Here is a 13,281-nt window from a genome sequence, read left to right on the forward strand (position 1 = left end):
TGCATCAAGAGGAGCGTGACCAGCAGGTCGAAGGAGGTGATCCTGCCCCTCTACTCTGTTCTTGTGAGACCTCACCTGGAGTACTGTGTGCAGTTCTGGTGTCCTCAACATAGAAAGGACATGGTACTGTTAGAACAAGTCCAGAGGAGGGCCACGAGGATGATCAGGGGACTGGAGCACCTGCTATATGAAGACAGGCTGAGAAAGTTGGGGCTGTTCAGCCTGGAGAAGAGAAGGCTGCATGGAGACCTCATAGCAGCCTTCCAGTATCTGTAGGGGGCCTACAGGGTTGTTGGTGAGGGACTATTCATTAGGTGCTGTAGCGATATGACAAGGAATAACGGGTTGAAGCTTAACCAGGGGAGGTTTAGATTGGATATAAGGAAGAAATTCTTTCCTGTTAGTGTGGTGAGGTACTGGAATGGGTTGCCCAGGGAGGTAGTGAATGCTCCATCCCTTGCGGTGTTCAAGACCAGGTTGGATGAAGCCTTGGGTGATATGGTTTAGTGTGAGGTGTCCCTGGCCATGGCAGGGGGGTTGGAACTAGATGATCTTGAGGTCCTTTCCAATCCTAACTATTCTATGATTCTGTGATTCTATGATTCATGAGCATAGTGTTGACTGCAGTTGGACATAAAAGATGGAGTCAGAGAACTTTTTTCTGATCTACTTGGTACTGCAGTTTTTATGTAAACAGAAACAAATCTAACAAAAATCTTCACTAATATTAGTTGCATAAAACTAATGCAGTTTTGTGCATGTCCACTGCTTCTTGATGTAAGCCTAAAAGTTTTTCGGCTGCACGTAAAGAAGATTCTTTCAGGAGTAGATTAAAGTTGAAGCTCTTACTTGGGCGTGCTTCAGATGGGCTTCAGCCATCTTTGGGAAGGACAAAGATCTGACACAAGTATTAAAAGAAGCTGGGAATTATATTTTGTATTAAAAGGTCTCAGGATTTTATTTATTTTTTTTTATATATATATATTCTAGATTCAATAATGGCTTGTCTTTCTTATTTCAGTTTATAACTTTTTTTTTTTAATTTCATGGAACACTTATGTGTAATTTTTTCAAACAAAACCCACATTTTTTTGAACTGCAGGCATCACATGTGATGAATGCTATAAATAGTTAAACAGATTATTTTGATTCTCTGTTTCCAGAAAAACATAGAGTGAAATCTGAAATGATATCACTTTAGTTTGAGATTCAAATTGTAAACAGATTTCAAAAGTCTTAGAAATGGTTCTCTGTGTGTAGCAATTGCCTTAACTTTTGTGATTAAGTTGCTGATCAATTTCTGTTCACAGAACTACAAATTAGTGACAATAGCTTGCACTTAATGCAGTATAGTTTTGCTTAGTCCGTGAGAGATAGATTTGTGATGTGGGGAGATGAGCTAACCAGGGCCTATGGTTGCAAAGCCAAACACGTATTCAAGTCTGTCCCTCAGCTTTAACTAACATACTTTTGCCTCTGGCACTAGAAGTTTTCCTTGTGAAGCTGAAGTACATTGGCAGTCAGAAAAGTTTAGAGTGAAAACTGAAGAAAGCTTTGAGCATTTCTTGAATTAGCTTTTTAAAATTATAGCCAAAACAGAACTCACTAACTTTCATAACAAAACAGTTTTCAAAGACTTCATAGGATCTTATTTCATAATGTTACTACTCAAATATTTTAACTTTTGCCTTGACTATCATTATGAAATTGTTTATAATCAAACACACTTGCCATCAAATGGATTTGACTTTTGTTTACATTATAATCCTCTTTTCCCCTCCAAAACGTCATAACAAAGTCACTAGATTTTTCTTGGTTTTGTGTTCACTTTTTTATTTTCAATTATATATATATATATATATATATATATATATACATGGAAATGTAGAGCTGATTACAGACTAGTGGCAGATTTTGGAATCAATTGTACTTATATTAAAATCCCACTATTTTTCTTACGAATAAACTATTGTTGGGAGAAATAAGTGAGTGAAATTTCTCTTCCTGGGAAAAAGAAATACATCTTACCTAAAATTCAGATAAGCTTGTCAAAATCTTATGAATTGCTGAATGGGATTTAAAGAAAAAATAATAAGCTCAGGCTGTTTTTGCAGATTCCAGAGAAAATTAATAGCAATTTCTGCTTGATTCATATGCTTTCAGAAACCTCAATCCAAAAACTACTTTTGCTTGGAAACTGAAGGAAAACAAAAAGCCTGCAGCCAAAAAAAAACAAAAATAGCTAAACACTTTCATCTCCATTTAGGTGCAAAGTGACTTTCGCTACATCTGCACCTGACTATATGAGTGACTACTTCTCCCAGTGTTCGGCCATTACGGAAGTTTTGAAATGTTCACCTATTGCAGCTCACGGCCTAATCATCTTTCCATGCAGCCTCTCCGCACTGCAAATATCTAAGTCTTTTTTCCAGTAGCATTTTTAACATATTAAACAGAAATTAAGAGCACCTGTGTCTAACCAGCATTTAGCTAGCATATTGCTGCTTCTTGTCAGATCTTGTTAATTTTTTTTAAGCTTACAGTTTAGCGTAATAAAAGCTACTGTCTCTCCCTACAACATGTTAGCATGATCTCTATCAGCTCTCTGTTCCACAGGTCAGAGAACCCAGTAGTTCAGTTGATCTTCATAGAATATGTTTTAAAATATTCCAGTGACTCATGAGGTGAAAGCCATCCAGCTGGCCTTGGACATTGCTGAACGAGAAAAGTGACCAGCACTTTATACTGACTCACGGATGGTGGCAAATGCCCTGTGGGGGTGGTTGCAGCAATGGAAGCAAAGCAAGTGGCAACACAGAGGTAAAACCATCTCGGCTGCAGCAAGATATCGCTGCCCAGGTGCAGAACCTGGTGATGAAGGTATGCCATGTAGATGCTCAGGTACTCAAGAGTCAGGCCACTGAAGAACACCAGAAAAACCAACAAGTAGATCAAGCTGCTAAGATTGAAGTGACTCAAATGGACTCAGATTGGCAACATAAGGGTGAATTATTTTTGGTCCAGTGGGCCCATGACACTTAAGGCCATCAGGGCAGAGATGCAACATACAGATGGGCTCGTGATTGAGGTGTGGGCTTAGCAATGGACCCTATTGCACACGTTATTCATGACTGTGAAACATGCTGCAATTAAGCAAGCCAAGTGGTTAAAGCCTCTTGGTATGGAGGATGACGGCTGAAGTACAAATATGGGGAGGCCTGGCAGATAGATATATCACACTCCCACCAACCTGCCAAGGTAAGCACCATGTGCTTACCATGGTGGAAGCAACCACCGGGTGGCTGAAGACATACTCTGTGCCCCATGCGAACACTATCCTGGGCCTTGAGAAACAGATTTTGTGGCAACACAGCATGCCAGAGAGAACTGAGTCAGACAATGGGACTCATTTCCAGAACAACCTTATAGACATCTGGGCCAAAGAGCATGGCATTGAGTGGGTATACCATATCCCCTACCATGCACCAGCCTCTGGGAAAATCGAATGGTACAATGGCTGTTAAAAACTACACTGAGAGCAATGGGTGGTGGGACTTTCAAACATTGGGATAGGCATTTACTAAAAGCCACTTGGTTGGTCAACACCAGAGGATCTGCCAACAGGGCTGGCTCAGCCCAGTCAGAACTTTTACATACTGTAGAAGAGGACAATGTTCCTGTGGTGCACATAAAGAATTTGCTGGGGAAGACAGTCTGGGTTATTTCTGCTTCAGGTAAAGGCAAACCCACTCATGGGATTGCTTTTGCTCAGGGTCCCAGACATACTTGGTGGGTACTGACTCTTTAAAAAAAGCTTTCCTCATGTTTAATTATTTTATCTGTACTTAAGGATTTACATACTTGAAAAAAGGTATATGTCATCATAATATTCTCTAATAAATGTCAATTTATATAGAGTAATTTCCAGCACAGCTATAACAATTAAATTATTTTACTCAAGCTATGCTTATATAACTCCCCCATGCGGACAGTCAATCACTAAGTCCAGCTGTCCTCAAGATTAATTACTTTTAAATAATAAAACTGGTTTTGTTCCAAAAATAATTTTGACAGCGGGGAGTCATATTAGAATAGTTTAAAGTGGACTAATTATCCTGGCAGTTTTATGGCTGGAAATTTCTCCATGTTCACAAAACTGTCACTTGATGCAAGTCCCTATGCCTAGTCAGTCCCACAATAGGAGCACAGTGCCTGTCCTTCACTAGAGAAATCTCTTCCTCATGTGATAGGTGTCTATGGAAGACATATGTAGGAAGAGCTACCAGAAAGAATAGCCACAGGATGATTATGAAAGAACACATTTTGTCTGGTTTTTATTCTCATTCTTTCAGCAGTTTCACTAGCTGATTTTTTTTCCCCTCCTTGCTGCCATTTTCTTCCCCCCTTCCCTTTCCATTTCAGTTTAATTTTCCCTTTCACTTTAATTAAACTTTCCCCAGGCTTGCATGCTTGCAAGATCTTATTAATTTATTTTAAAGCAAGCTGACTTATAGCCGGAATTTCTCCAAATCTCTAAGCTCTCACTAAAACCTTCTGTCAAAACTTGTAACTTTTTTTTAGTGAGACAGAGCTAGGCATATATTGGAACAAAAGAGGTAGGAAGAGGATGAATTACTCTATATTAAATAATAAACCTATTACTAGTTAGAAGTAGAAAAAAATAGCTACAAAAGTATAAACATGTTGATATTTAGATTATAGAAGTAGAGATATCCTAATAGACCATTCCCTCCCCAGCCACAATCATCATATGCTTCTGGATGCATTTACTCCATCTTCCTATGGACTAGAAGAATACACAGATAACCAGTCTGTTTCTGCATAATTTCCTAGTATCTGTCTCAAATTTCCCATGTGTTTTGTGTAAAACAACTTCATTTATCATTGTCTTTGTTATGTACAACAGTCATATGACTATCAAGCTGTGAAGAGAATAACTTGAGCAAGTATAAGTAAGCAAAATCTAGCTTAAAGCAAAATATGACTTCAATCTAAATCAATAAGAATATTGATGGAGTTTATTTTACCTGCTTTCCACTAAAGACAAGTTTTCTTGTTAAAAACCAGGCAACTCTCCACAGATTTTACCTCTAAATTATCCACCAAATTCCAAGAAGAAAGTACATATCTTAGGATACTAGTATCATAGAATACTAGGGTGGAAGGGATCTCAAGGATCATCAGGCCCAACTTTCTTTGCAAAGCATGATCTAGACTAGATGGCCCAGCACCTTGTCCTTATACAAAGTATAAACCTACTCTCATTTACGTTAAAGACATTACCTGATGTTCTTTATCTCCCCAGTGTCTCTCCTGCCATGGGAGAGATGTTCCATCCTTTGGTCATTTTCTTGGATCCACTCCCACAGGTCCATGTCTTCTTGTACTAATGCAGTACTCTGGGTTGGGTCCCACCAGAGCAGAAAAAAGGGGAAGAATCACTTACTGGTCACAATTCTTTTGATGCAGCCCATGATATGGATGGCTTTCTGGGCTGCTTGCACACACTGCTAGTTCATGTTAAGTTTTTCATCCCCCAGTACTTCCAAGTCCTCCTCAGCAGGGCTGTTCTCAAGCTCTTTATCCCCAGCCTGTACTGATACTGGGGGAGGCACTGACCCAGCTTCAGGACCTTGCACTTGGCTTTGTTGAACTTAATGAGGTTCACATGAGCCCACTTCTTGAACTTGTCCAGGTCCCTCAGGGACATAAATAAAAATTAGCATATGCTATTTGTATCACCACATAACAAGTAAAAGGCATGAAAACAAATTATCAGATCTTATCAATCTTCTCAGAAACTTCTCCACACCAAAACTGGCATGATTATTATGACTGTTTATGATTATGCAGTGATTTTCATCAGGCTCAGTGGTAATATTCTTATCCGAGCCAACTTGAATTAATTTTATATGGTTTCACAAAAGAGCACATCAAATGCTTCAGTAAAATCTAAATATATTGCATCTGCTGTGTTCTCCGAAACCACTAATCCTATAATTTTATCAAAAGCAGCAATCAGACTTGACTAGCAAGATTTAAACATCTTAATTTGATGCTCCTCATTGCCTGAATTTCAGCTATTTCTATCATGAGTTCATGTTCTACAGTTATGTATTTGCACTGTTACTTAAGAATATTTTGATGGTTTTGAATTTTATGTGAGAGTTCAAGGGTCTTCGCTCATCATCACAGGTAATGGAAAGCTAAATACAGAGTAATCATAGCTTATCTCCAATAATAATAATAACAGTAGAAATTATTTTCTTTGTTTCAGCTATTTTCCAGAAAAGGTGTTTCATGTCACTGCATTTGTAATTTATTTAAATATTTTAAAGTTAACCTTTTTGATTACTTTGATAAGGACAATATGGAATTGCTTATTAATAAAACAGTTACTACAAGACTATTATTTTCTAGGGAACAGTACTGTAGTACTGCTATCACAAAACATAAAACTATGTACTGGGACAATACAGTGTCCTAATAGAAGATCAAGACATATCTTTAGAATAAAGAAAAAAGACTAATCAGAGTTAAAAACTTTTTTTTTTTAATATAATACATTGTACAATGTGAGGAAATAGTATACTTTTAATGATTAAATAATGTATAGGTTTAATATAAAATTTCTGATTGTTCAGTCAATTTTTCAGACAATCTTGGCCACTTTATCGTTATTTGTGAATACTTTTTTTCTATAGCTGGAAGTTTCAGCTAAAGAAAAACCTAAAACAGTGTTGACAAAAATAATAGAAATCAGATTGAATGTCCACATTCATGCCACTGAAATATAAATACAGCTGAGAGGTTAGAAAATATTTGGTAAAGAAAGATTTAAAGATATTGAGCTATGCAAGATCCCAAAGAGAGGGACCATGGGAAATATCAGAAGTTCCAGAATGACTTAAGATACTCTTACAGAAACAAAGTAAAAGGAAATGTAGCAGCTGTCAAAGTTACCGAAGATGTTCCCTCTCAAATTTAATGTTAGGAAATTTCAGAGAAAGCCAGCAACCTGAGGCAATTGGTTGAATTTTATCAGCAGCTCAGTGACGAGAACACCAGCATGACAAGTATGACCTCTTCTTTCCTTTCATACAACATTTTGCTAAGATAGTGAATAATTCTCTCACTGCAAGTGTAATTCAATGGAGATAATAGACAGATTTTCCCTTAAATCTCTTTAAACTGGACTACCTCCACGAAATTTTGGAACATGTGAACAAATACAAACTACAATAGAAGTGACAGTGTGCATCTGTGTAAAAAATTGCTGACAAAGCGCTGAGCAGTCAGCAACCTTCTCACCTGCAGAGAATAAAATTCTCATGAAAGCACTCCTGTATTGTTGAATGAAAAATATGAAAAATTTATGAGTATATGAAAGATACATGTCCATGGTATTGTGTAATAAAATGTAAGCAGTATTCATGACATCGCAGCCCTCCTCTGATGACGCCCTAAATAGTCTTTTAGAGATGTCATGAGGGAAACACAACTTTATCTAATAGAAGCACTGAGCTAGGATTTCCTGTGAGCAATTCTGTATGTTGAAAAGGCTGGAAAGTCTAAGCAGAATTCTTGCAAGCCACTACAATTCAGAAAAAAAAAATTAAAAAAATGGAAATTTGACAGAGTAAAATCTTGAAAAAATGTCTTCATAGTTATGTGTGTCATATCTTAAGTAAATATAGGATATATTTGTTTGTTTAATTTTGTATAAAGAGCTCATAAGTTTGTCAGAAACTATGAGCAGATGAAACAGGCATACTGTAAACATACAGAAGTGAAAGTGCTTGGATAGGAAACTTTTTGAGTGAGGAAAAGACAGAGGCCAAAAAAGCCTGAAGAGAAAGCTTAGGAGAAAAGAGCCATGTTACAGTTTGGCATCCAGACATGGACAGTTAAATAGATGGATTTTAGAAATGGTAGAAGAAAGAAGAAGCAATTTTATGAGCCCTTCAAAGAAGCTTTTTTGTAGTATTGTTGCTTAGGGCAGAGAAAAGATTAAAGAAGCAGAAAAGTTAAGACTGAAGTGACTGCAATAGAAATGGATGTATAGAAATATCCTGTCTGGATCTGAGTTAAAATTCAAGGGAAGATTTAAGATGCATGTCTTGAGAAATTTGGAGAACAGTGAAATTTCACTGGTAAAAGTGACAAAGATAAATGTTGCTAATGATGATAATTAGCATACATTTATAAACTGGAAGGTTGCTGTCAGTCTTCTAAATACAATCTGCAACAAAAGCTTTGAAATTTTTAAGGTCTTCATGTTGTAAGCTCAGTATACATTTTTTTTTGTCATAAAATTTCTGAGCACCAACAGACATACTAGTTAAAATAAAATAAAGTGCAACAGTGCTCTAGTGACCTTTGGATTGAGTTACATTTCAACCCATGTGAACTGCAGTCATACTTAGAAAACAACTCACTAAGTGGTAAATGTACCAACACTAGATATGTTGTATAGTATTTCATCAGTGTAGTCTGATATAAGAAATTATGGGGATAAATGTCTGCATGTATTTTATGGCATTTGAAAATTGATTGTTTGGCAACAGTTTAAAAATCTTTCAAACAATTTCCTAAATTCCTCAGTAGTGATAATTAGACTCTTGCACATTTGTCATGGCTTTAGAAAACTAGCTGCAGGATATTATTTTATTCTGTCTCTGGTCATGCTCACTAGCTCCTATTCTGTAGCCCATGAAATTATGCATAAAATTAATTTCTACCTACAAAAATTACACACAGATTCACCAAGTGGCTTAAAGTTAAATTTTAGCATTTCAAAAAGGAAGAGGCCAACATCATAATCTCGAGTCAGAGATTAATGTTGTCACTGCATCTGTGTATGTTATTTCCCACATGATGCAGAACTGACAGAATTCGACTTCTGAGTTCAGACACAATTGGCTAAAGAAGCAAAAGAATAGTTTTCATACAAATGATGTTTTATACCTTACCAGAATTAGCAAGGGCTTTTTCTCATTAGTGATATTATTTTGCACTGGGCAATCTTTAGATATATGAAATGTGAAGATGGAGATGTTACATTGTATTTCCTAAAAAGGGATTTTATAGTGAACCTGTAGGCATTTAATCACAAAGATAAATACTCCAGTGAGGATCCTGTGAAAAAAAAAAGACAGAAATTAAAAACAACAAGAAAAGCCAACAAACAAACAAACAAAACCCAACAAAATAAAATAAAACATACATTGTAAATTTTTCTCTTTTGAAAGATCAAGTTAACAGTAATGTATTTATGAATACATGAGGGTTAAGATTTTACTTTCTTCTTAGAAAATTATTTTTGTTATACTGAAACATGCTTAAAGTATAACACAAGAAGAGTAGTGCTTATAACTAGTCATGGGCCAGTAGTGCCTATTCTGGGTATTTGATATTTGCTGAGCAAACTGCTTCAAGAGAACGTATCTCTATTGACAAAAAGTGATGGATCTCTTCCATGGCCAAGGTGATACACTTCCCTTCAACAAAAAGAAGTATAGACTGGAAATTTTCTTAGACTCCAGTATGTCCCAGCTTGTTTCTTCATCCCAATAAACATGAAGATACCCTGTTCAAAATGACACGCCCTTTATTTTTCAAATGAAACCAAAGAAGGATGTCTTATATCTGAATGAAAAGAGAAAGGGTAGATTGAACAGGAGCTGTTCATTATTCAAATGAAGCTATGGGGTGTGAAAGCCATTTATTACAAAAATTTTGTGCAAAATATGCTGGCCTAATGCCTCACCTTCATTACATTTCTATTAAATAGTTGATGTGCTGTGCATAGTTAAAGCTGTCCCCTGGAAGAGTAGCAAAGTCAGAAAACTATGTTTGTTCATGACTTAGATAGGTGCTTATGGGTTTATTTGGCCAGAGTAATGAATCTAAAATTGTTCCGTGTTTTGTTGGACATGGTTTGCATGATAAAGATGAAATTGTGTAAGAATATTCTCTTGCAACACTCCACAAGACAGTTTGAATTATCTATACTGTTATCCATCCATTCACACAGTACTTTTAGAAGTATTGTAAAAAACTGACAACCAGGTAACCTGAGTAACTCTACATTAATGGAAGGAGAAAACAATGTTTCAGTTTAAGTTGTCAAATTCTTTCTTCAAGTCAGCTATAGTTACAAATAAGCAGTAATTATTCACATTAAATTCCCATATCTAAAAAAGGGATAGGGGTTTGGAAAGTGCAGCAAGAGCAAAAATAATAACTTGCCATTATTAAGCTAATGATAATGCACAACCTATGGTAATTTTTTAAAAAATAGAGCAGTGCTGAAGACAAATAATGTCTATAGTCATTTGTTTGAAGCTGATATTTCTCTTTTGCCATACATATGATGAATTATATGCAGATTTGTAAAAATATATAGGTAGTATTCCACTGTTGAATAATGAAATAACTAATATGCTTAATCTATCTTCACAGTGCCCAACATTGTGCCAGGAATACATTAATTAGTATTAACTATTGTCAGAATATCAGTAGTATCAAGGTTCAGATATTCATATCTTTATCAAGGCATATTTTGTATGTGGCATGTATCAATATATGTAAGCAAGAATGCATATATTGCATGTGTCATCTATGCAAATAGAGAAGACCCTTTCCTTCCAGTTACCTCTGTGAAGGTCAGTAACTTTCCTTTCTTACCTCTACGCAAAGTTGGTCTTCCAATTACATAGAGCTTATCATGTCTCTCATAAAAGCAGTCATAATATTTAGAAAGAAAAGCTGGTGCTAGTTTCATCCAGTCTTCATGACTGCTCAAGTCATTAGCAAAGTCTTAGCTCTACAGAGCTGTTGCATAGTCATAGGTAAATTACTCATGTTTTTTCCCCAAATCTTTGTTATAATTAGCCTTATCTAAAGCAGTATTTTTTAATTATCTTTGTTTTTTTTCATTAAAAAATAAAATAATAAAAAGACCTCATATAATTTGTTACTTCTTTGAGAATATAGTGTTTATGTTAATTTACTGTATTTAAGATCCATATAACATGAATTCCATCATGTTAATGCGTCTTAGAGGTTTATGTCCTGTTAATTTCTTTACATTGCAATATTCATAAATATATTGGGTGGCACAAATCAGGTAATGATTTATAAGGAATATTAGGGAATCTTAATCTTGTAAACTCACTTTATAACTGTGACAGTTATGAGTGATAAAGTTTCAGCTACTTTTTTGCGCATTGCTTTTGTCCATTTCCTTTTCACCTTCTTGTCCCATCTACCTCAAGTAAATTAGGACTGCAGGTTCAAATATTCTGCAGCATAATTCAGTTTTCATTTGCATGATTTTCTAAGCAACAGCCCTTTAAAAATGCTCTTGACAGCTAAACAGTGAACAAAGAAACTGATGCATAATTTTGTCTGTTATTGATGGACAAATTTTCTTCACAGGTTGCAAGCATTTGGGACTAGCCCTCAGAAAAAAAAAGTAAACAGAAGTTGATCTCTCTTTTAAAGTACATTAAGCATTCCTTACAATAATTTTTATAGGCTTTGTATCTCAATTCAAAGTTGACACTAAAAATAATGAGATTCTGGGTTCAGGCTCTCAAACTCAAAGAGGTTCTACAGATGAATAATTTTCAGAAAGGGCTTCTCAGCAGTATTTTCGGAGAATTTCTTTTTGAGCGCAAAGAGTTGTGGTACATTATTCATCAGAACACTTAATGCTCTTTTAGAACTTTGATTCCAAAAATGTATAAACTTGTATCATTTTATTCTCAGCAGCCAGAAAAAAAATAGTATGGAGAGCTTTGAATGCTTATAGAAGTTAATAGTAATCTTCTGCTGATATCAGTCTTTGGATCAGTCCTTAAGTATTCTGCTGCCCCTTTACAATTATATTCTGTGGCTCTAAACTAAGGAAAGGTATTACTGAGTTTTTTTTGAGCAAGCAGGTTGAGTGCAAACTGTTTTGATGCTGATCTACGTGGGCAAACTGCAAACAATAACTGTGTATATCTACATTTAAACAAAAAAACTATTATGGAAGTGCAGATCTCCATACAGGTAAGTCCAGTCTGATATATCAGGTCATAAACATCCTTGGACAATAATTTGAATTGAATTCTATTAGTTTTAATGCCAGCAGCACTGCCTTGTTCTATAGAACTTAATTGACAGGAACAGATTCAGAGTGACTAGCCCATTGATCCAGTGACTTGGTCGAGATTTTTAAACTTTTACACCATATGACTTTTAAGATTTTAGAAAATATAGCTGCACCCCTTCAAAATATTTGCATTCTTAGAGTTATCAAAAATGCAGTCGGAGTATGCATGCCTTTCTTCAAAGCAAAGGCCAGGAGAGAAATACATCTGACCTTGGTGCCCTGATACTCCTTCTCCCACCCCTTACTAAAATGGCTAGAAAGAAGAGGATACAGACAGCAGGTTATTAGGCTGAAAGTTCTCATCAGTAAGATCTGGAAGCCAACTTTACTTGCCTTGACAATTTGATGAGCTCCTCAGGCTTTAGTAGTTACTGTTGGTTTATTAAGGCCAATTATTTGCTTTATTTTTTGAAGATCATAAAGGACTGCTATAATTATTCAGTGTGACCTTCTTAACCATTTTTTATCTGTCTTGGTGGGTACTCCTCCCATTGTACCACCAGTCTGTGGTTTGAGACAGGCTGAAAGCATCTCCTATTCCTTTTGTTGGAGGAATTGTACCCATCTGCACAGAAAATGCTTGTCTGTCTCAGCAGGAAAGACCCTGGGCAAGAAACAGGAAGCTGAGACAAAACATAATAAACTATTAAAAAAGAAAAATAAATAATGTAGTTTAAATGTGTCAAATTCAGCTATTAACCAATAAGGATAGTGAGTGGTAACAGAGTGCAGAATTTTGCCCTTATTGTTCAATATGTGGGTGGTCTGTTCATATTCACACACAGCTGCTTTGCAAGCAAGCTGGATTTCTGGTGGCAGCTGCTGAACCAAAGAGCAGAAATTGGTTTTGGAAAAAAAAAATGTTGGTACTTCCAATAGAAGCTTTCTATCTCCCTTCTCTTCCATGTGTTTCTTGATTCACCAGTTCAGTTGTTTTTAATAAAAGACAGTGAAGCAAGGAAAAAAAAAATCAATAAACTGTATCAGTACAGGCTATAATTTTGATCAGTTTAAAAAAAAAAAAGAAAAATCACACTGCATATTGTGTAGACTGCGCACTCCTTTAGCACTCTTAGGTCTTTAGATAAGTTTGTATC

This window comes from Melopsittacus undulatus, chromosome 1, assembly GCF_012275295.1.
Source record: "Melopsittacus undulatus isolate bMelUnd1 chromosome 1, bMelUnd1.mat.Z, whole genome shotgun sequence".
Classification (NCBI taxonomy): Eukaryota; Metazoa; Chordata; class Aves; order Psittaciformes; family Psittaculidae; genus Melopsittacus; species Melopsittacus undulatus.